Below are 24,333 nucleotides of genomic sequence, written 5' to 3'. Positions count from 1 at the left end.
GTATTTTTTCAAATACACTCCAGTTGCGTTTTATATCCTGAGGAGCCACATGTTTGGCTGAGGATTCAAATGGCAAGCTTTCGCAGATGGGGTACTCTGGCACCATAGTGAGTCCAATGTGCATTTACAACAAAAATACAAATAAGATAAACATAAGAAAAAATGAAATTTGAAAGTTGAAGCAAAGTATGAAGTTATGAACTTGAAGAGAATGGAATTTGAAAATACCTGACTTTGTAGTGTTCTTATCAGTTACAGCCATCTCAAAGCCAAATGTGCCACTTGCCATCCTGTATATCTCCATTTCTTTGGAGATTTTTGCACATTCTGCTGGTGATCGCACCATCCTCTGAACACAGGTTAAGAATCCATCCATGATCTCAGCATTAAATAAGAACCCACATGGGTAAGAAAATGCAGGTAGATCTCTGCATGGTTCAGGTAGATCCTTGTAGCATGAATGGGACGATGGAGTGTGTTGTTCCATCATTCATCAATTACTTCCCATAGGAGGAGTTGTTTCTGAAACCCCTCATCTCCCTTATCATCATAGTAGGCTCGAATAGATTCTTTGGCCCTGTCCATAGCCTCATACAAATAGCCCATTGCGGGCTTTTCACCATCAACTAATTGAAGAACCTTTACCAAAGGTTCAGTAATGGTGCACACCTCCTGCACTCCCACCCAGAAGTCTTCCTGGTATGAAACTAATCTGCACATGGCCTCTCCCTCTGGTTTGCGGCTCATTGTCAAAGCACGCCCCTCCTCTGAAAGAAACATTCTCTTCACATCCCACATAGAATTCAAGAGGGATTGAAGAGATATGAAACTAGTAGCAAACCGTGTAATGGTGAGGCGCACCAACTCCTTCTTGTTGGTGAATTTTCTCATCAAGCTAAACACAGATGTGTGATCATATATAAATTTTGTAATGCTTTTTGATGAGTCAACAATATCTTTGACAAATGAAAATTTTCCAACATCAAATCAATACAATGTGCAGCACAAGGTGTTCAAAATAAAGTAAGATGCCTTTCCATAAGCATCTTGCTAGCAGCAACATAATTTGCAGCGTTGCCCATTATGACTTGGACAACATGTTCTGCACCCACCTCCAAAATAAACACATCCAACAAATCACATAACAATTTTGCATCTTTGATATGTGAAGATGCATCAACAGATTTCATAAACATTGTCCCCTTAGGACATCTAACCAAGAAGTTTATAAGGGTCCTCCCCTTTTGGTCAGTCCAACCATTTGACATCACAGTGCATCCTGTTTGTGCCCATGATGCCCTAAACTCCTCCAATATTTTGGTGCAGTCAACTTTTTCCTCTTGAAGAATGCGGCTTCTAAAGTCATCATAAGAAGGGATTTTGTACCCTGGGCCAATAGTTGCAATAGCATCAACAACAAACTGGAAAGATGGATTATTCCTTGCAACGTTGAAAGGAATATCACTCCAAAGGAGAAACTTGCTCAACAACTTGTCAGCTTGTTCTTTCTTATTTTTTTAAGTATTGAAGTAATAGATGGTTGTGAACCAGACGTGGTTCTAGGAACAAAAAATGATGAGGCAGATATAGGGTTGGTTGTAGACATTGATGCTGAAGTAGAACCAGTGCCACTTCCATATTCACCTCCTAACACCTTCCCTGCTAGTTGCTTCTTCAGTTTTGCTTTGAGTACTCTCTCTTGCTCTAATTCTTCCAATGATCTCATGGCTCTTCAGATGATTTCCACATTTGTATTGTTGAAAGGCTCTACATCATGTCCAGGGATTTGTGCAAGGTGATACTTCAAGCTATAAACCCCCCCGACATATGCTGCTCACACAACTTGCAAGACAAGTTCAATCTATCAAACCCTCCATCAGGTTCACCATATTCCCATAGAGGGTCCAATTTCCTTGGCATGTTTGTAACTTGGTTGAACTCTTGAGTTTTAATGTAAGATGAAGTTTGAACTTTGAAGTTGAACCTATGGCACAATAAGAATTGCAAGTTACAAAAATTTAAAATAGAATTACATACATGACACAACACATTGAATTTTTGACAAACAAACAAAAAAACCTCAACTCAATCCAAAATGAACTCTCTTCACTCTATGCAATAAAAATGAGAAAAAAACACCATCAAATCCACTAAAAAATCTTTGATAAACAATGGGTTATAGAAACCCAAGCAAAAACAAGAAAAAAACCAAAACAAAATGGCCAAATTTTGTGCCCATACCTGGAAACCATGGTTTGTTGGAGAAATTTAATCCAAAGATGAAGTTGTCTTGCTTGGGATGCTAAAATCTCCAGGCTTCCTCCTCCTCTACCCTAGTAGACGCCTTCCAGGGTTCCTCTCCTTCTGAGCTCTCAATCCACATTGCTGTCTATTCAAAATGACAAAAAAAAATCATGTTTTCCCTTATAAAACGCACTGTTTGCCACCCCCACGATAACTTCCCATCGAATCGCAATAATTTCGAAATTATCGCGCTTTTTTGAAGTTAGCACGATAATTTCACTGATTTTTTGGAAAAAAAACCGCGTGGTAATCGGGCGAGTTTATTGGGAATTTGAAAAACTCACGATTTTTTCATGTTATTGCGTTAATATCGCGATTTTCGCAACACTGGTTATGATTGCAAAAAGCATTGTATGAAGCAAGCTCCTTGATCCTGATATGTCTGCATTGACAGTTATCTGGTGAAGCCGGGATGATGTGTCGATCCAAACCTCTACTTGAAAAGTGGTCCAAGGCATGGCTTTGATTTTGGTTTTAGATATTGATGATCTACTCTTGACAGGTAATAAGTCTTTGATGACCAAAGTAAGAGGGAATCATGACACGATGTATCTCGTCCTGAAGTTTGGAAAAGAAAATTTGCATTGTAAAGCTATTGAAGAGTTTTTGGAAAATGGAAATGCAATCCTTGGACACTCCAATTGAATTTCAAGAAGTTGTGAAGAGATATTGTTGTACCTGACTTTGTAATCCACAGTTGATTGAAGCATTGATGTTCCAACACCCGTTCATATATATATATATATGTTGTGCATAACCTGAGTGAATTTATGATTGAGCCGCTTCATACACATTGAGTTGCCGCCAAGCACCCTTCGAGATATTTGCATGGGATGATCTATCTTTGACATTCTTCCTATGATATGTGACTGCATGGATGTACTGATGATGTTTGGATCATTATTGATGAGCACATTTGAGTGTTGCCTTAGTATGAGATCTGCCATGATGTTTTTGGATGAGAGGTCCATAGCTTTAAGCACGACCGAGGTTGAGTACGATGTTGCTAGCATGGCTAGCTATGAGGCAGGATGAAGAAGTTGTTTGGAAAGATATTTGTGCAGGTTCTGGATATGACATGTATACATTGTGATGACAAAGAATGGGAACCGATTGGCAGAGTATCCCGCATATAACTGAGACTGAGACACCTTCATTGAGGTAGTGATGCTATATTAGACAAGCTTAGGCTTGTGGTTGGTACCTCCTTAAGAGGGAGGATGACTATGGTATCCTTTTTTATGATATGTATATTTTTTGTTCTAATATGATATTTTTATGGCATGTATGAACAGGAGATGGCTGCTATTGAGACATGATTACAAGATATAAGCACGATGATATGTTGCTGATGTACAGAGAGAGCATCGTTGATCGAGAATACTGAGCCAACTCTTCCCCCCCTATCTGAGCTCCCAGGGTGAGGAATTGAGATAGAGGGCTCTCAGGGTTGAGGGATCTCTGGACAATATGGTCATAGATGTTGCTCCCTTATCTATTACCCATAGGGTTGGAGATGTTGCTCCCCTATCTTGGTCTTTGCAGAGGATGATGGAGAAGATGATTGCATTGAATTCCTCTTTTTGAGAGGACCAAAATCGACCTAAAGATCATCTAATTTGGACAAAGGAAAGTGTATTTTTGAATTATGAGCCTATATGTGCATATTTGGTCAGGTCGGCCTTAAAGCAAAGGGACACACTTGGAAGGCTATAAATATAAGTGACCTCTACCTCATTTGGACATCATCATGAGAAATTCTTCTCTTTCTTGGTTTTGGCTTGCACAGGTTTGAGGCACGTTCGTGGAGGAATGGGTTCGCCGGAAGATGAAAGTGCAGGGTCTGAAGCTCGCATCTTTGTTTTAGGGTTTTGGGACTTGGTCGTAGGCATGACACAGGAAGAACTCGACCACAAACGCTCACTAACTGGCTCATCCGTGCAACCAGAGCATCTCAGTTGTACGCACAACTCGTCCTCCATGCGACTGGCATCTAGGGTTTTATAATCACAATCGCAGGCTCTTCAAAGGTTGAACTCGACTATAATCCCTGACTTATAAGCTCAAGGGAGCGACTGGACCTTTCTAGTCGCACACATGACTCCTCCATGCGACCAAGACCTAAATGATGGTTTTTCAGTTGTATGAAGTTTTCGCTCGTTGATCGCATAGTTTGGCAGTTGACTGCAGACAGTGACAGTTCATTATAGGTTTTTGAATAAGGTTTTGAGTATAAGCATTGATGGGTTCATTTTATGGATATCATTTAGTTGATTATTGGTGGATAGGTTTATGATTGAAGATATGGATTATTGCACTCTCATTTACTGATTCATTCATTGACGATCTAATAAGAAGAATAATTTGAAAGGGTTTTCCCCATAGTGTGTTTTGCCTTGGTCTTTGACCAATCCTGGTGTTCTATGTGTGAATGCTTTTCTTCTAATGTTCCTTTATGTTTTGCTGCATTGATGACGATGACATAGTTTAATATGCTGCTGAATAATGATATAAATTTGAATAATGTAATGATGTTATGGGGCAAATTTAATGTGTAAATGAAGAAATGCAATTATTGAAGCAAAGAACAATATATCCCTAAGAAAAATTAACAAGGGGACAATCAAAGGAGTAAGACAAGAGATGGTTTTCCTTAGCCCTACCACCTCAATTATGTAAAAATGTGGATCCCCAACCACATGAACAACAAGGGTGGAACCTAGACGCTAACATAGCTCGGTCACAGTGACCATTATACCTATCAAACTAGCTTTTGGACAACTCTCCAAGACTGGATGTTTTCCATGGTCGTTATTGCCTTAAAGTCTAGTAGGCCTTGTGAGAGGCTTCACAAGGTAAGAGCTTGATCAAGATGGAACAATGAGGTGGATTGCTACTGTCACCTTAACAATCCTCCTCCTGCTCTTTAGTGGGATTTCACTGTACGGGAAGCTTCCCAGTCTTTACCTAAAGGATATTCTAAGTCAATTGGCTCAAGGTGATATGTATGAAAGGCTAAGCAAGGTACTTAAATGGACACAATGCACAATTCTTAATGTATAGGAACAACACACCATAATAAAGCCTTAAATGAATACTTGATACCTAGTGTTTCAAGATGTAGTTCAACAAAGGAGTATCTAGGCATGCAAGCATGAAGGAAATATTTGCTTAATGATGAGATCAACAAAAAGGAAATGGCAAACCTTCAAGATAAGCCCTAAGTTGAAGCCTTGATTAAGATTAGGGTTTTATGGGGCACAAATTGCCTAGGGTTGATGACATCAACCCTATTAGCGCAAATTTCACTATGAAAAGAGCTATATTTTGAGACTGAAGGAACAAACAAGGTGAAAAAAAGCTATAAGAGCATCAACTTCATCCTTTAGGAGGCCCTAGTTGAATGCAACCCTATGCCCTAACTCGAGGTGCTTGCCCTAAAGGGCTTAGGAAGATAAAAAGGAAGAAAAAGATAATTTTTTTATTATAGTTGACCACCACAAGGATTCCTAGTGCCTTTCCCTACTTGGGTGATGGAGTCTTTAGGGCTAAATACAATAGCTATCAAATCTATGCATGGAGTAAGGGGTAAAACCCAAGTTTTCTCTTGCTAACCCTAACTGTTCCTTTATGAGGGGAGAAATTAATTAGAAGAAAGCTCTCTAGGAGGTCTTCTATGGCATTCAAGGAAAATAAATTTGACATGTAATGATCATCCAATATTTTCGAATAAAAGTATGCATTTAGACAAGGTACAATAGAAAAACCCTAGCAAACATTCATCACATGAAAAACCATTAAAAATCTGCAAATATACTCACAATTTTTCGAAGAAATTGCCTTCTTTGAATCACAAAAGGACACCTCCAGTACATAAACTAGTCTCCAATAGCAATAGCTGCAAAAGAATCACATCTCCACAAGTAGTGAGTAGTAAAGATGCTAAATCAAGCTCTCTAAAGGAGGCTGAAATCCACAAGTGATTATCAACAAATATAATGGAGCGATTCTCCTTTTATATGAGGTCTATCACATCCATTAATCCAACTAAAATCCCTATAACAAGTTTGGTTAGATATGAAGTAAATGGGTTACAAGCGAACCCAATAGCTCAACAAAATAAAATGTGCCATTATTTGCTCACAAATGTCAGCTGAAATCCCACTCTAAGCATGATGTCATGCCCTTTTAGGGCTAATAAGGCTCCAAAAGTGCAATACAAGGGCTAGATGCATCTCCAACCATCATGATCAACCATAATTTGAGGAGGGGTCCTCAAATCATGCCTAGAAACATCTCCATATGTCTAAAAGCTAGCTCTAGGTGGCCTGCGTCATCTCCCTCAGTGCCATCTAGACAACGTGGTGCACTCTCTGTCCAATGTTTGGGGCTCCATGACGTAATACAAGGCCTCCCTAATCATCCTCGGGATGATCATCATCATCTGGGCTCCGAATCAAGGCATGCCCATCAAGTAGTGTCATGGCTAGCTTGGGGCACCTTGGGTCCATTGGGTACATCAAGAATCCTCAAGGCCGAGCAAAGTGAGGTCAACGTTCTGGCATCTGAGGGTGCTCTATGGTGTTAATCAACTGTCAGGATCATCATAGTGCCCATTGTTTTGCCGTGGAAGGGAAATGCTGCACCTACAAGGTCATTATGCTCTTTGGAAGTGTATTACGACCTGGGTATCATGTGGAGTAGGAGTGGAAGAGTTGTGCCCTCAAAGTCTCAACTACTATGTGCAAAACCACTTGAAAAAACCATCTCAAACTCAAGTAAAAGGAACCACTCATTAAACACAATGGCCATAAATAAATCATAGTGGACCATACTTAATTGATAAGGACATCATAATAATTCGAACCGGGATCACTGTCAAATATCTAACTAGACCAAGTCCTGTAAAAGTGTTCCCTACCTTGTTAGAGGTGGCTAGGTAATCAACCTTATTAGGTGCTTCTAGCCCCTACAGGAAGGAGACCTTTCCAAGGTCGATCCTTTAATTGATAGGTGCTAGTGATAATAGGTGGAAACGAAGGGGAATAACTTCACGGGTAAGCGCCATGGCCGAGGGACTAGCCGAAGGATGTCCACATCCTGAGTGTATAGATTTAATGAAGGGGCAATTGTGGAGGCATGAGTTGCCCCTTTCCTTGGCTTGTTTTTTACACCCCTCTAGTGCGCATTTTACTTCTTTTTGATAATGCTTTTATATGGAGCATAACTCAAGGGTCCAGGGATGATTTTTATGATATAGCATTTATTTACTGTTAATTTTAGGTATGTTCTATGTTTATAGCAAATTTACTTCAATTTTCCATATTAGCTCATTATCAATTCTAGATTAGCAATCACATTTAGCATGATAGTAAAATGCAGATAGAACATAAACATAAATCGCAAAAGACAAGCCAAGACGTGGACATAAGATGTGGCACTAGCTAGGGACAAACTCCAATGTGGGGAAACCCTTGATCAATTCTTCTTATATGTTCTTCAATAGTTCAGCAGAGAGAGAGATAGTACATATACATCAGAATTCAACACTTTGACTTGACAAGATAAGAACATAGATCTTCTCTAAGAGGATGTCTCATGAGGTAACTGATATGGACTCAGGTGATTCCATCACCTTGCTATACCTATCACAATGCTGCACCATCATACCATGTCCATCATCACAGAGCTGCACCATGCTGCACCACCGCTGAGCTGTACCTCATCATGCTGTACCCAACATGCTGCTCTTCATCATCATGCTGAACACATCATACTGCTGCACCATATCATCGTGCTACACCTCCTTGTGTTGCATCTTCAAACTGTACCTCACTGTGCCCATCTTGCTACATCTCCTTGTGCTGCATCTTGATACACTTGTGTTGCACACCCTTGACTGCCCTTAGCAGCCCTAGCTATGGTGCTATGGCCTGCGGCCTAGCACATAACATCCCTTGTAGCAAACGTATCCCAGATAGTGTCCAATCACCATTAAAGCAACAACATTTAACTTGCTGCAATTCTAGGTCTGGTTAGGGTACTAACCATAGTCCCTAACAGCCCATCAAAACTGGCCCAGAATTGCTCCTCATGACTGCGGTTGTCCTCCAATGAGACGCTGCCCTCCATGCTGACCCTTAGAGGTAGTTTCAAGCCCAACGCTTTTACCTATCTCCCTAACACAGCTGTGACATCCAAACAATTTCCAAACAACAGTGTTGTCTTCTCATAAAATCTGCCTAACTGACAACACATGCCATCAACCAATACACATTCGTTCTTCACGCAGTCATAGCGCTCCTTCTGCTGCGGCTAGGGTCTGCGGCTAGGGCTCCTTTAAGGCCTCCTCATGACAACGAATCTTGCTACGTATAGAAGCCTCCTCTAAACGGTGGATAGATCTCCCTTTGCTGCGGCTAAGGGCATCCCTCTTTGCTGCGTCTAAGTGCTGTCTTAAACCCTTCCAAAACAACGTATAGGATTAGGACATGATAATACTTGCGGCTAGGGCATGATAGGACTGCATTAGGGTCAGTTATTAGGCCTCCTTCACCGTGCTAGATCTCCCTGCTTGGACTGTGGCTAGGTTTCATGAACTGCGACTAAGTCTCCTTGTTTGGACTGCGCTTAGACCACCTTCTTTAGGACTGCGGCTAGGGCAGTACTAGACCTCTTCTTGACTGCGTCCAAACTATTGCTAGGGCTTCTTGTTTGGTCTCCTTTCCTCCTGCGTTTAGGGCTTCATCTTCTTAGATTTATCTTGCCACTAAAACCCAAAACAAGTGGAGAGAAATCAAGAGTGAAGTGTGTCTAAATGACTATCAAGCCACCTCCTTTTACACTAAAACGTTGAGCACAAGTGGGGGTTATTTGGTTGCTGGCTGACCTTGACGAATTGTTCCATAACACAATTAAGTTCATATCTCCATGAATACTTATTGGAATCGGATGATCTTTAGATCAATCCTACACCTCTTGACAAGAGGAATCCAAGAAAAATATCAGCTGCCATAAATAAGATGACGCACATGGAGTTTGGCCCTAGTTGCCAATTTTAACACTCCCTCTCAACTAGGGAGAACTCCACCCGCTGATCAATCTGCCAGACTGTACTATCTCTGCCATCAGTGCCTTGCACTGCTTTGCTTTGCTCTGCTCTGCTGAACCATGAGGAAGAAGAATTGACCGAGAATGTCTCATACCATTCTCTATTGACCCGAAGTTAGTCCCAAATGAAGAGAGTATGTCATACTACTCTTACTGATCCCATATCAGTTCCAAAATAGAGTAAGTTATATCACTCTTACTGACCCGAAGTCAGTTTCATTGATCCCATATCAATATCACAAGAGAGTGTCTCAAACCACTCATACTGACCCGAAGTCAGTTTCATTGATCCTAGATGAATATCAAAAGAGAGTGTCTTAAACCACTCATACTGACTTGAAGTCAGTTTCATTGATCCCAGATCAATATCATCCTAGCATAGGGAATATGGTAGATACACGATGCGTCCATCGGTACTACCATGGTCCCTATCCTCATTTCCCTACTCATTAGCTAGATGAGAGGTACTTCACATGAGTCCCAGTTTGCATGGGTAGGATGTCTCGGTAGGAGAAGGATGAACCACTCATCCTGCCTAAAAGTCGCAAGGGGTATCCCAGGGAAAGGCTGAACCACTCACCTTGTACACAACAGATCACTAGGGGAAGGCTGAACCGCTCACCCTATGACCGTGTCTCGGCAGGAGAAGGATGAACCACTCATCCTGCTTACATGTTGCAAGGGGTATCCCAGCGGAAGGCTGAACCACTCACCTTGTACACAACAGATCACTAGGGGAAGGCTAAACCACTCACCCTATGAGCGTGTCTCGGCAGGAGAAGGATGAACCACTCATGTTGACTACATAGCAAACCACTAGGGGATGGCTGGACGACTCACCCTATGGTTGCTCATCGCTCCACAATGTACCCCCAAGCCCCCCCGGAGCTCCCAAAGCTCAATGTCCATGTCATATAAGACCCTTAGGAGAGAGTCTCTCCATGATTCCTAGTCGTTCTCGGAAAGTCACAAATTTGACCTTTCCTAGGGACTTGGACAGAATGTCGGCGACCTGCACATCAGTCCCAATGCGATGGAGCCTTCTTGCCCATCGATGTACCATATCCCAGATAAAGTGGTCCCTGATGTCTATATGCTTGGAGCGATCATAGAATACGAGATTCCTCAATAATCGAATCCCCTCTCTGGTTGTCATAGAAGATCACGGTGGTATCCAGCATGTGACCAAACAACTCACTGGAGAGCTTCCTCAACCAGGAAGCTTCACACGAGGTCATACTCGAAGCTATGTATTCGGTCTCAACGGTGCTCAAAAAAACCGACTTCTGCTTCCTGCTCATCCAGGATATCGTAGTAGAACCCAAAGAGAGCCAACACCTAGAAGTGCTCTTGCGATCCTCCATACTACATGCCCAGTCAGCGTTCAAATAATCATGCAGCTTCATATTTTTGGTAGTGTATCTCAAACCATGAGAGATTGTGCCCCGAAGATATCTTAGAAGATTCTTGGCACCAATTTAGTGGGGCTCAACCATATATGAGCTCAACATGCTAACTGCAAAACATATATTTGGACGGGAGTTCACCACAAACATCAATGCTAGAATGAGTTTATGAAACTTAGAGGCATTTCCCAAATCAGGCCCGACATCACTACTACATAATTTCTGAAAGTTAAGCTCCCTCGAGGTATTCACGGGCTTGTAGTTTACGGTTCCAAATCCGGAATCCAACTCCCTCTTACTTTTGCAAATGAGAGGGTCTGTACCTGTTAGGAAGAGGTCGTCCTCATAAGGTGCCAGTATGAGAGGTCTATCGTCCACAACCTTCAAGCAATGGTTTGGATCGGCTTCACTCTTATTGAATCTCAACTTCATCAGACAGCTATCAATCATCTCATATCAAGCCTGGGGTGTTTTGCTTCAAGCCATAGAGGGCTTTCTTCCACCTACATACATGAGATTCCCGATAATGAATCCCAAACCCCTCGGGTTGTTCCAAACCTGTGGACTTGCTACATGAGGGAAATGGTCCCTCTGTAAGATTTTGCTTCGGTGCATCTTGGACATGTACCTTCATGCTCTTCTTGAATTCAGATATCCCTGTCACCATCTGACTCACATCGGGTAGGGCCCCATAATATAGATGATATGTGTCAACTGACTTGGTCTCCAATGGACTTCCTGCAACTTGATACAAATTGCCAATCCTGAACTCAAGGATAAAAGCATCTTTGAAAGTTCTATTTTTAAACACGTACCTTTCCATTGATGAATGCCACCTTGAAACCTTTGGCTTCCATTGCTGAAATGGACACTAGGTTCTTCTTGTGATCAGGTACATAAAATAGATTCTTGTAAATGAATCGAGTTACCCTCATTCAATTTAGGGGTAACATTCCCTACACCCTATCCGGGATAGGTGGCATTGACTCCAAGTATAATCTGTGATTGTTTTCATCTCTACCAAATTAGAGAGAGCACCCTTCTATTCGATGAAGTGCCTTGAAGCACTACAATCAATAAGCTAGATTCCCAACGAGTCTGGAGCAGAGGGCCAACAATATTTGATTCTTTATACCTGTGGTTCCTTTCTTTCTTTGAAGAGTTGGCCATTTCTTGGATGACCTGCATCCCTTTGATCATTGAATATGTCCCTGGAATGATTGTTATCATCATCAAGTGATGTGTCCCTACCAGTCAGACATTCCTTTGCATAATGGCCGACCTTATTGCAAGCAAGGCATCTGCCTTTCCTTCCATTCTTAGATCCGGACTTCCCATTGAAGTGATCTTTAGGTAGGCCATTAGATGCTTCCGCTGCGCCACTCAGATAATATTCTTTGCTTTGACTTCACCCTTGGTGAATTTGAAGAGGGATGAGGAACCCATTGAGCCTTTTGTCCTTTCCAACTGTCTTCCATGATTGCTCTTTCACTCTTGCTTGGGCTTTGTCTTCACCTCAGCTCTGATACCATGTTAATTTTAGGTATGTTCTATGCTGGTAGCAAATTTACTTTAATTTTCCATAGTAGCTCAATATCAATTCCAGATTATTAATCACATTTAGCATGATAGTAAAATGCAGATAGAACATAAACATAAATCACAGAAGACAGGCCAAGACAAGAGGACACAAGATGTGGCGCTAGCCAGGGACAAACCCCAATGTGGGGAAACCCTTGATCAATTCTTCTTATATGTTCTTCAATAGTTCAGCAGAGAGAGAGATAGTACATATACATCAGAAGTCAACACTTTGACTTGACAAGATAAGAGCATAGATCTTCTCTAAGAAGATGTCTCATGAGGTAATTGATATGGACTCAGGTGATTCCATCACCTTGCTATACCTATCACAGTGTTGTACCATGCTATACCATCATACCATGTCTGTCATCATAGAGTTGCACCATTGCTAAGCTGTACCTCATCATGCTGCTCTTCATCATCACGCTGCACACGTCATACTGCTGTACCATATCATCATGCTGCATCTCCTTGTGCTGCATCTTCAAACTGTACCTTACTGCGCCTATCATGCTGCATCTCCTTGTGCTGCATCTTAATACACTTGTGTTGCACACCTTTGACTGGCCTTAGCTGCCCTAGCTATAGTGCTATGGCATGCGGCCTAGCACATAGCATCCCTTGTAGCAAATGTATCCCAGATAGTGTCCAATCACCATTAAAGCAACAACATTTAACTTGCTGCAATGTTGCAATTCTGGGACTGGTTAGGGTACTAACCACAGTCCATAACAACCCATCAAAACTGGCTCAGAATTGTTCATCATGACTGCAGTTGTCCTCCAATGAGATGTTGCCCTCCATGCTGCCCCTTAGAGGTAGTTTCAAGCCCAATGCTTTTACCTATCTCCTTAACACAGCTGCGACATCCAAGAACTCTAGTTCAAAGCCCACCAATTAGTGACTCATCAAGCTAACTCAAATTCTCTCTTTTAATAAATGCGTTTTTCCTTGATTAACTCGTGGTCGCCTCGAAGAAATTTCTTTGAAGCACACGTCTTTTCCTTAAATCAAGGAGTCCACATCAATTTTGAACTTTAATTCAACTCCTTGATGAATTTCCACATCATTTGGCATGTGTGGATATTTATTTTTCTCTAATTTATTTAATTGTTGGCTCAATTTATTGCCACATTTTCCCCTAGACTTAGGAAAAATGGTTTTTGAGGGTCCATAACTCATTTTTCACCCCTCAATGTGTCTCATAGTAGAAAGTTGAGGGTGACAGGTGTAATTTTGAGCACACATACCCCATACACTTCTCTAGACATCATTTATTACATTTTACAATCAGAATTTATTAAAATTTCTATCCTGTGAGAAATTTTAAATTTTTAAAAATGACCCCTAGACCTAATCAAATTCCACGAAACTTTAAGAGTGATCTAGTATGGTAATATACAATGACTCTAGACACTGGGACTCACCCAAGGCCTTGCCATCAAGCCGTACTCCGGCTTTGAGGTAATAGCTTGGAAGAAAAAACTCAATTAATTATTAAGTGGTAAAAAGTACCAATGGTTAACCAAGTAAAAGAATTCTTAGAGTAAACTCACTTGATGACAATGTCCCAAGTTACCTAGGTCTGTTACATGACTCGATTCATCATACTAGGATCACTTTACAATATCCACACAGGGCTTGCGAAATCTTCTTATGAAATAGAAGAAGAATGAGAAGAAGATAAAGTTTAAAAACTCTGATGATATATGAACTCTGATGGTACATGAAGCCTCTTACCTATCGTCGGGCATGGAGTCTTCAAGTTATCTTCAATGGTCAACAAACACAATTTGACATTGCATTCTGAGCCCAAATTGAGCATGACATCAACATTTAGAGTGGCTACAACTCACACACGTGGGCTAATTTGGTTTATTTTGTCATTAGCTTATGAGTTGGCTTGTAACCCAAGGTCATTTAATGCCAAACTTGTTTTGCAGGGGCTTCATTAGGCTAAATTAGGTGAGATAAACCTCATATAAATAGATGTTACTCACACTTCATTTTCATGATCACGGGGGATCAATTTGACTGTCTTAGAGATTTCGGCCTAGCTGAAATTCAACTTGTATCTTGTGGAGATGTGATCTATTGAGGATTTTTACTTATGGAGCTATTCTTTGGTATTGGAGATGTCATTTTGGAGCAATAAAGGATTGGTTCATTCTTTTGATCTTGTAAGTTTTCCTTGTATTTGCTATATCTCTATATTTTGTAGCTATTGCATGGAATGGTTAATTGTCTAGGGTTTCTATGTGCTCGTTATTGTTGAAAATTATTCTATGGAATCTTAGCAATATTATTGTATGCATTACCCACTATAGAATTTGTATGACGATCCCATGAGTTAATCTTTCAACTAGCTCTCCTCATTGACTTTGCTCCCTCTTAAAATTCATAACTAGGGTTTGAAACCTAGGGCTTCATATTTCCTTACTCCATGCTAGGGTTTAATGCTCTTCTCTTGAGTTAGAAATCCCTTAGACTCCATCGCCCAAGGGCAAGGCACTAGCCTTGGTCACATTGTCGATCACACCAAAAAATCAAATTAAACTTCACTTTTTTTACCCCAAACCTAAATTTCAGCCTCCTAAAAGCTGCTAGTTAGGATTAGGGAATGAATTTCAATTAGGGTTAACCACATTGACTAGTGGAGGGATTCAACAATTGGTTGTGAAGTATTTGCGTCAAAGTCAACCTCTTCCTATGGAAAATTCCTCCATTCTAGTGCTGATGTCCTTTGTTGTACAAAAAACCCTAGTTTTCCCTAGGCTTCAACTTGAGTCTTGTTGAAGGCTTGTTGTGCCATAAATTGATCATACTTATCTATTTTAAGCCTTTTGGCCTTGTGATCTTAGATAAGCCTGATGACCTTGTTTATTCTCTAACTCTAGTTCACATAGTGCCCTAACTAGGCCTCTTGGAGAATGCACATTACACTAGTTGTGCTAGCTGAGCCTTGTTCCTAAGAGGAGCATTCCTCCTTGACCTATTTTGTCACCTTTATCCCTTTGACTAGATCTATCCTTTAGGTGACCTGATATTGGGAGGCCTCGCTTGTGGTGAAATTCCACTAAAGAGCAGGAGGTAGTGGCTGTGGTGATTACAGGCCACGCCTCATAGTGTTGTCATTTAGTCATGATAGTGGAAGCCTTCACAACGGCCCACGACCTCCTTAAAATCTGTCCAAGATGAGCTCTCGACCTTGTCAAAACGCTGCCACTATCATGCCAAATGTCCTTCAAAGGATTTGTTAGTAGTTTCTAACTTCCTTCTTCTTCATCTGCCACAAGAAACGATTAATAAATCTGATCAAAAGGGCCTTCAAAACAGATCCAAAATGAGTGGAAAGACATGAAAGAGTCAAAATGATAATATACAATTAGTGTATAAGAACTAGATCAAGACACGAAAGTAGAATTCCATACTTGTCTAGTTGAAACCATGTTTTAGATAACAAATAAAATCCTTGAAGCATATAGATTGAGAAAGAATTTAAATTATGCTTTTGTGATCTAAGAGAGCCAAAGGAAAAGAAACTCCCTCCCTATAATTCGTTTGATGAGATCCTTGAGCCAAAATTGATTGGGTCCTTCAATCCTTGAGCTTGAGTGTGAGTTGGTCTATTGGAATCTTGTGGGTGAGGAATCTTTTAGTTCTCTATTGCTTTGTGTATTATTGTTGAAGTAGCTTGACATATGTTTATGGATTGACAATTTGGTAGGAACTCGCTTTTTTCTATTATGTTATATTTGGAATATTGTCTATGTTGCCTTGTTTCTCAAGATTTGGTTGAATGTACCTTACATTTCATTGCAAAAGACCATAATCTCCATAATCATTGGATGTTATCTGGTGTAGGAATATCCATGGTCATATATCTGCAATTTGGGACAACAAGGAAAGAGTGAAGTGGCTTTATTGTCTCGGCCATATTGTCCTCTTTGCATCATTAGGATAGCCTCCCAAATGAGCCTTGGCTTGATGCCATTTCCCAATGGAAAGACACTAGTCTCTAGTTCTTCTGTCCAGTTTTATTTTCCTAATTCATTAAAAACTGTTTTGCTGGAATTTACTCTTCATATCACCTTTGAATTCAGTGCTTAAAATCCCAACAATCCTATCCTAGGGAAGCCCCCTTTCAGTTGGAGAAGAGCTGGGATAAAGTGTAGAAGAGCCCTAGTGAGGTGAGAGTGGCCTCTCTTAGTTACAACAAAGCCTTGCTTGAGATTTAGGTCTTCATCTCAAGAGGTGAGGGTTTGTGTGATAACAAGTCCAAAGGGGCATGCTAGGTCTCCCTTTCACATTAGGCATCCCAGTCTATAGAATCATATTCATTTAAAATGTTTATCTGCATGTACCAATGCAATTGACAGTAAGCACATAGTCATCAGTCATATATTAATCAAAATGTATCATATTGTCATATTTCCATTCACATCATCCATGTGATCATAAGCCATAATATCTCATATTGGTCCACAAGATGCAAATAAAATCCATAGCACATCTTCCATAAATAAATGAAGCACATCATGGTTCATCACCTCATACATGTAAACACATGTTGATTTTTAATGTACCTTGGACAAGTGGTTTCCCATGGGTTAGTCTCTACTTAGGGAAAAGTGTCCAAAATACTTCTTTTCCTAAGTGTGACTTTATAAAGTGAAAGTGACTTTATAAGTGGTAAAGTCAATGTTAAATTATAAAGTGAAAAGTGACTATAGACATAAAGTACAATGTGGGTACTTTATTTAATGGGTGAGTTAAAAATAGAAAGTGAGAATTAAATGCACATTTATTCTCATCTCTTGATCTAAATGAATCCGAGGCATTAGATCTTAGGGTTGCCCAAAAGTCATTTAGGGAAACAAAAGGGGGAAAAGTAAAGAGAGACTGCATTCATTTTTCATGAGCAGATTGGAGAAAAGAGGTTGAGAGCTGGAGAAAAGTTCTGAAGAAGAAATTGGTTGCAGCAAGCTGAAGGAGTGATTTCTGGGCAAAGCTGGGCATGGAAATCAAGGCGTAGAAGACAACAAAAGGTATAGTACGAACAAAATTGAATGTTGTGAGCTGCACGCCGTTCGAGAGAAGTTGTCCGTACAGTCGTATTCGTACAATACATATTTTCAGCGTCAAGTGGGCATGGAAATCGAGGCAAAGTGGCACGGTTTTCAAGGAGTTTTGGGTTGAAGAGATGAGTTGTATTTTTCTGTTTTGTTTTTCTGCAAATGTATTTTTCTTGAACTTGAAAGATAAATAAATTTAAAGAGCTCTCTAACAGGTTTTCCGTGGAGAAGATTGAAGGGGTTTTGCCTAGGTCTAAGTTGACCAAAAATCTGTGTGTATTTTTATGTGTGTCGCTAGTCTGGTTACGTCCATATTTATTTTCAGCATGTGTTGACAGTTCGATGTGTTTTAATTTGAAAATTTCATTTTTAGAATTCTATATGTTGAATGTATGTTTATGGGAAATGGCATTTAACTGAATGGGAGTGATAAGGTGAAATTAAAACCGGGTTGGGATTGCAGGAAAATTTTTTTTAGTCATCAAATTTCAACATGGTATCAGAGCTACAAGCTGAAAATCGCTGTTTGAACTTTGAACAACAGACAATAGTTTGGGACAACAAACAGTGGTTTGGACAACAAACTGAAATTTTGGACAACAAACACAGTATGGACAACAAACTGATATTTTGGGACAGCAAGGTGAAATTTCACATAGACTGAACTTTTGAGACAGCAGGGTGTGCTGGAAAATTCATTTCTCCATTTTCTTGGTTTTGTAAATTTTGGACAGTAGTCATGGCCATGTTCTTAAGGATAGAGGATAGTCTGGATGGGATTTCCAACTATGCCGTTTGGAAGAACAGAATTCAGGCAGTGTTTGAGGAGGCAACAGTTTGGGACATAGTGCGGCAAGTGGTTGTACCTCCTACTGCTGCAGATGAACTTGCTGAATTCAAAAAAAATAATGCAAAGGCAAAAAGGATTTTGATGGACAATCTGAAGGATCATGTGGTTCCTCAGGGGAGAGGAAACACATATGCATATCAGATGTGGACAACTCTAACCACTCTCTATTAGAGTACCAATGAGAGCAGGAAGATGGTACTCAAAGAACAATTGAAGAACATTAGGATGACAAAGCCTGAAAGTGTAGTTCATTATCTTGGCAGGGTCAAATAGGTAAGTGATGATTTGACTGCTATTGGTGAGGCAGTTGCACCCACAAAGTTAGTCAGGATAGCTATAGCAGGACTTACTAAGTCTTGGGAGGTCTTTGGAGACGCTGTTACCTCTAGGGAGAATCTTCCCAATTGGGACAAATTCTGGGATGATTGTGTGCAGTATGAGATACGGAAGACTGACAATGGTGGGGTGAAGATAACAGATGAGGAGGATGTAGCCTTGACAGCCAGGGGGAAGAACAACGGGAAGGCCAAGAAAGGGGCCTCATCAGATGGGGCTAAGGGAAAGGAGAAGAAGGAAAGATACGGATATGTCAAAGTCAAATGTTGGGCATGTCAGAAGATGGGTTACTATGTTGCTACGTGTCTTGAGAGGAAGAACAACGGGAAGAAGGGCATTGCAGCTTCAACAGAGGTGGAGCAGTTTGCTTCATAGTTTGACCAGGACTTTGCATTTATTATTTCTATATCTAGTAGGAGTACATCATCTGATGTGTGGTACATAGACAACAGGGCTTCTCGCCATATGACAGGTGCACGAGAGTTCTTTTTAGAGCTTGCAGAGAGGGCACTTAATATTGAGATTTTACTAGGAGATGACAACACTATGAGAACTGTTGGTGTGAGGACTGTGACTTTTGAGAGGGAGTCTTTGCCTCATTTGAAGGTCATGGATGTTTTGTATGTTCCGGGGATGAAGAAGAACTTGATTTCATTGTCTGCTATGGAGGAGAAGGGGTTTGACGTCACTTTCTCAGGAGGGCAGGTATTGATGCATCCCAGGGGAGCTTCCGTCACTTCGGCCAAAGTGTTTGGAGTCCACTCTGGGAAACTGTACAGGTTCAGTTTTCAGTCTGCAGGAGCATTGGTGAGTAGCACATCTGGTAGCACTCACACTAGTACCATCAACAATAGAGACTTGTGCGAGTTATGGCACCGGAGGATGGCGCATATGCATCATGGAGCTTTGAGAGTATTGAGGGAGATCACTACTGGAGTTCCTGATTTCAGTGTCAAGCATTATGAGGTTTGCAGAGGGTGTGATTTGGGCATGTACACCAACTTACCATTCCCAGCGAGCGATAACAGATCTAAAAGTATACTAGACTTGATTCATACTGATGTTAGTGGTCGTATGTCTCATGTGTCTTTGGGTGGTTATGAGCTATGTAACCGGATTCGTTGGAAACCCCTTTCGAATCCGAATTCTGCAAATCGGATACGATTTGACAGGAATTCGAATCCCAGAACAGGATTCGTACGAATCCCATAGGAATCCAGTACGGGCACAACGAATCCCGATTCTGGGATTCGAATCCCAAGAAAATGACTCAGAATGCAATGCTTAATCTTCCAAAAAAATCACTCAGAAATGCAGAGTTTTATTGTTCTTTCAGTTTAAAGTTTATCTTAATTATGGAGGAGAATCTCTTGAATATGGAGGTCAAAGATGCTGTTGATTTCAAACATTACCTGAAGATTTGTGTTGGAGGTAACATCAGTCTTACACATTGCAAAGGAAGTGCCTGAGGGATGCATATGGAAAAGAAGACCTATGGTTTAAAATACCTTTGACAAAGTTTTCTTCATATAAATACTCTGGTATTGACATATCCCTCTTTTGGATGATGGTGAAACACAGAGATGGAGGGCATTGCACCTTCAAAATTTTGAGATGGATACATTGCATTAAAATAAATTATGAATTATGAATCATGATTTATGTGACCACTGACATGTATTTGAATTTATAAATTATGAATTATGAATCATGATTTATGTGACCATTGACATGTATTTGAATTTTGTATGTACTATGCATGCTATAGCCTATAGATGAAGATCTATGTTTGAAATCAATGAATTTGTATCATTAATTAGAATTTGTGTAAGAAATATCTAATTTTTATATATATATATATATATGTTTTTTAAATATATATATATATATATATATATATATATATATATATTTTTTTTTTAATAAAATAATATATAACGAATCCTACGTGTCCTGTTCCGGGGGGTCAACGTGTTCGAATCTAACACTCGAATCCCCGAATCCTACGAATCCCGAATCCCCGTGTCAGGTGACTTAGGTTATGAGTATTATGTTATATTCATTGATGACTACTCTAGGAGGACTTGGATATATTTCCTGAAGACCAAGGGTGAGGTCTTCAGTCGCTTTAAAGATTTCAAAGCTCTTGTGGAAAAATAGACAGGTAGGAAGATTCGGGTCTTGAGGTCAGACAATGGTGGTGAGTACACCGATGGTGGGTTTTTTGACTTATGTGCACAGGAGGGCATTAGGAGAGAGTTCACGGTTCCTTACAACCCCCAGTAGAATAGGGTGTCTGAAAGGAAGAACAAAGCTATTGTTTGGGGCTGCTAGAGTGATGATTCATGATCAGGGGTTGCCTTTGTTTTTGTGGGCTGAGGCCTGCAATACTACTGTTTATCTTCAGAACATGAGTCCTCACAAAGTATTGGGGAATATGATTGTGGAGGAGGCTTTTATTGGATAGAAGCCTCATGTGGGACATCTTCATATCTTTGGATGTCTCACATATTCTTATATCCCAAAGGAGCAGAGGACGAAGCTGGAACCCATGGTAGAGAAGCGTATCTTTATGGGTTACAACGAGACTTCGAAAGCCTTTCGGATCTTCATTCCTTCTAAACAGAGAGTGGTGATTAGGAGGGATGTGAAGTTCAAGGAGGAGAGGGCCTATTAGAGATCATGAGAGTATGATGAGAGAGAGTCATAAACATCTCCTCAACAGGGAGGTCAGGTACAGGGAGCAGGACCTCAGGGTTCTAGGTCGACTGGTACAGGAGGTACTTTAGTGTTAGTGACATCTAGGGCACCAGTGGCGAGTTCACCAAGCACTTCTTTAGGGAGTCCTCTGGTACAGAGTTCACATGGCACTTCAGCTGACACAAGCACAAGTGCCAGTACAGTCTCTTCGAGGACAGGTGCTGGTACAGGCACACCGAGGTTCGTTGGCAGACCTTCAGGTTCACCAGACTGGGGGGCAGAGGATGAGGTTCCCTATGGGTAAGCCTCTTCAGGGAAGAGGAAGCCTAAGTGGCTTCAAGACACCGTGAAGGAAGTGGAGTCCGTTGGTCCTCTAAAGAGGGTGAATAGGGAGAGTGTGCCACTTGAGCGGTTTTGCAGTTATGTAGCCAAGGCTACTAGCATTGTTGACTCTGAGCCTACTAGTTATGAGGAGGCTGCCAACCAGGAGGTATGTAGAGAGGCTATGGTGGAGTATGCCTCTATCATTAAGAACACTGTCTGGGAAGTGGGGCCTAGGCCTGAGGGCAAGTCAGTTGTGACTTCCAGGTGGCTCTACAAGATCAAGCATGTTGCGGATGGCAACATTGAGAAGTTCAAGGCGAGGTTTGTGGCTAGAGCGTTCTCACAGATAGAGGGAGTTGACTATGATGAGACATTCGCTCATGTAGCTCGGTACACTTCTATTCGGTCCCTTATTTCTATTGCTGCATAAATGGTTGGTAGATCCATTAGATGGATGTGAAGACCGCATTTTTGAACAGAGTTATAGAAGAGGAGGTGTATGTTGAGCAACCACAGGGCTTTGAGGTACTTGGGCGGGAGACCCATGTATGTCGGTTGAGGTGAGCACTCTATAGACTTAAGCAAGCTCCGAGAGCTTGGTATTCGAGGATTGATACTTACTTGCAGTAGATAGGTTTCACGAAGAGTGATGCAAATCTGAACCTATACTACATTGTTGTAGGGGGTGATACGCTCATTTTTGTGTTGTATGTGGATGACTTGTTCATTACTGGGGCAAAGAGACTGTTTAGTGGTTGCAAGGAGGATCTTGCTATGGAGTTCGAGATGAAGGACATTGGGCAGATGCATTACTTTTTGGGGTTTGAGGTGTGGCAGGAGGAGGGGCATATCTTTCTGGAGCAGGGCAGTATGTTGTGGATGTGTTGAGCAGATTTCACATGGCAGACTGTAGACCCATGTCTACACCTACACCTATGATCACCAACTGGAAGAAGCTTCATGCTTCAGATTCTAGTTTGGTGGATCCCACATTGTATAGGCAGCTTATTGGGTCCTTGATGTATCTGGTCAACACTAGGCCAGATATATGCTTTGCAGTGAACACACTTAGCTAGTTCATGGTTGAGCCCAGGAAGGTGCACTGGGTCGCTGCAAGGCACATTCTTCGCTACGTGCAGGGGACTGTTGATTATGGTCTGGACTATAGGCGGGGAGATGGAGTGAGGTTGGCAGTTTACACAGATTTAGATTGGGCAGACTGTGCTTCTGTCAGGAAAAACACTTCATGGTGTTGCTTCAGATTGGGTTCGACAGTTATGTCGTGGTTCAATCGAAAGCAAAAGTCAGTTGCTTTGAGCTCTTCTGAGACTGAGTATATGGCTGCTAGTCAATCTAGTTGTGAGGCCATTTGGATTTGCAAGTTGTTGTATGGCCTATTTGATCAAGAGTTGAGACCGACAATTATTCATTGTGATAATCAGAGTTGCATTAAACTTATGGAGAATCCAGTGTTTCATGACAAGTCAAAACACATTGACATCGGATATCATTTCATTAGGGACTATGTTCAGAAGGGGGCAGTGAAGCTGCAGTATATATCAACAGATGAGCAGGTGGCTGATGTTCTCACGAAGCCCTTGCCGAGAGGCAAGCATGTCCATTTCAGGGACAAAATGGGTGTGGTGAGAAACACTTTCCTTGGCAAGAGGGAGTGTTGATTTTTAATGTACCTTGGACAAGTGGTTTCCCATGCGTTAGTCTCTACCTAGAGAAAAGTGTCCAAAATAATTCCTTTCCTAAGTGTGACTTTATAAAGTGAAAGTGACTTTATAAGTGGTAAAGTCAATGTTAAATTATAAAGTGAAGAATGACTTTAGACATAAAGTACAATGTGGGTACTTTATTTAATGGGTGAGTTAAAAAATAGAAAGTGAGAATTAAATGCACATTTATTCTCATCCTTTGATCTTGAGCCACTGGATCTTAGGGTTGCTCAAAAGTCATTTAGGGAAACAAAAGGGGGAAAAGAAAAGAGAGACTACATTCATTCTTCATGAGCAAATTGGAGAAAGGAGGCTGAGAGTTGGAGAAAAGTTTTGAAGGAGAAATTTGTTGCAGCAAGTTGAAGGAGTGATTTTTGGGCAAAGATGGGCATGGAAATCAAGGCGTAGAAGACAACAGAAGGTACAGTACGAACAACATTGAATTCTGTGAGTTGCATGACGTTCGAGAGAAGTTTTTGATTTTTTTTTGAAAAAAAAGTCCATATGGTTGTATTTGTACAGTACATATTTTCAGCTTCAAGTAGGAACGGAAATCAAGGCAAAGTGGGCACGGTTTTCAAGGAGTTTTGGGCTGAAGAGATAAGCTGTATTTTGCTGTTTTGTTTTGTCTGCAAATGTATTTTTCCTGAACTTGAAAGATAAATAAATTGAAGAGCTTTCTAATAGGTTTTCCTCGGAGAAGATTGAAGGGATTTTGCCTGGGTCTAAGTTGACCAAAAACCTGTGTGTATTTTTATGCGTGTTGCTGGTCTGGTTATGTCCATATTTATTTTCAGCGTGTGTTGACAGTCCCATGTTTTTGAATCTGAAAATTTCATTTCCAGAATTCTATATGTTGAATGTATGTTTATGGAAAAAGACATTTAACTGAATGGGAGTGATAAGGTGAAAATAAAACC

At 40.8% G+C, this 24,333-nt stretch overlaps 1 protein-coding gene across 2 annotated transcripts in view; it reads left to right on the top strand.

Moving 5' to 3' along the window:
- The window catches only part of LOC149261003 (mitochondrial inner membrane magnesium transporter mrs2-like), a 472,904-nt gene that overhangs the window by 219,874 nt on the left and 228,697 nt on the right, over positions 1 to 24,333 (top strand). The gene's annotated exons all lie outside the window — the stretch shown is intronic.

The sequence above is a fragment of the Pinus tabuliformis genome, chromosome 6 (genome assembly GCF_031772625.1).
Source record: "Pinus tabuliformis cultivar Carrire ecotype Pingquan chromosome 6, CPIR1, whole genome shotgun sequence".
NCBI lineage: Eukaryota > Viridiplantae > Streptophyta > Pinopsida > Pinales > Pinaceae > Pinus > Pinus tabuliformis.
The sequence above is the reverse complement of the archived record's forward strand: the minus strand, read 5'-3'. Positions and strand labels throughout refer to the sequence as shown.